This window comes from Chiloscyllium plagiosum, chromosome 6, assembly GCF_004010195.1.
Source record: "Chiloscyllium plagiosum isolate BGI_BamShark_2017 chromosome 6, ASM401019v2, whole genome shotgun sequence".
Classification (NCBI taxonomy): Eukaryota; Metazoa; Chordata; class Chondrichthyes; order Orectolobiformes; family Hemiscylliidae; genus Chiloscyllium; species Chiloscyllium plagiosum.
Genome location: NC_057715.1, coordinates 103,458,229 through 103,459,094, shown reverse-complemented (window position 1 = coordinate 103,459,094; position 866 = coordinate 103,458,229). Strand labels below are relative to the sequence as shown.

Below are 866 nucleotides of genomic sequence, written 5' to 3'. Positions count from 1 at the left end.
GTTAGGGTTGGGGGGAGGCGGAGGGGCAGTGGGGGTGAAGTGGTGCCTGGGCCTCTCCCTCCTCTCCCCTCACACTGAGTTACTAGTGTCCGTGTGAATCCAGCTTCCCCGCCGGCTGACAGTCAATGTTTGCGGCTTCCAGAGAAGCTCGACGCTCACTCTCTTCCCGTAACCGAAACGAGGCCGCTGTCTCTCTCCCGGGGAGAGAGTGAAAAACCCAGGGGCGTGGGGGAGGAGACGGTCGGAGGCGGTGCCTCCAGCCACTGACACCGGGTAAAGCCCGACCACCCCCGGAACCTGCTGCGGGGGGGAAAGGTGACCGACTGCCGCTTCATTCACTGAGGGGAGCCGATGTTTACTCACCGTCTGTCCCCGCCGGTACCGCTCGCAGTCCCGTTCTTCATCCTCTCCCTTCCCACTCGGCTCCTTCACCGTCCTCTACTCCACAATCTCCAACTGACAACACACCCGCATCGGCCTCGGGCCGGACCCGCATCGCACTCATAGGGCCGCTCCTCCCATGGCTGCGCCACCTGCCGGCCTGGAGGCCACCTCGCCACCAGTGAGGCGCCTTGAGTCCTGAACCTGCTCAGGGACAATGACTGCAAATACTAGAATCTGTGCTGAAAGCAATAAATGCTGGAGATCACAGAGGGTCAGGCAACACCCATGGAGATTGGGCATAAGTGAGGACTCCAGATGCTGGAGATCAGAGTCTAGATTAGAGTGGTGCTGGAAAAGCACAGCAGGTCAGGCAGCATCCAAAGAGCAGGAAAATCGAAGTTTCAGGCAAAAGGCCGAAACGTCGATTTTCCTGCTCCTCGGATGCTGCATGACCTGCTGTGCTTTTCCAGCACCACTCTAAT

General features: G+C 59.5%; 1 protein-coding gene across 4 annotated transcripts in view; it reads right to left on the bottom strand.

Moving 5' to 3' along the window:
- The window catches only part of nipa2 (NIPA magnesium transporter 2), a 37,896-nt gene extending 37,327 nt beyond the window's left edge, over positions 1–569 (bottom strand). For 3 of the 4 annotated variants that reach the window (XM_043692301.1, XM_043692299.1, XM_043692302.1), the window contains exon 1: positions 364–569. The gene's annotated coding sequence lies outside the window, so the exon portion shown is untranslated. The remainder of the gene's footprint in view (positions 1–363) is intronic. The other variant, XM_043692303.1, reaches the window with a different exon arrangement.
- Between the last annotated feature and the right edge of the window lie 297 nt (positions 570–866).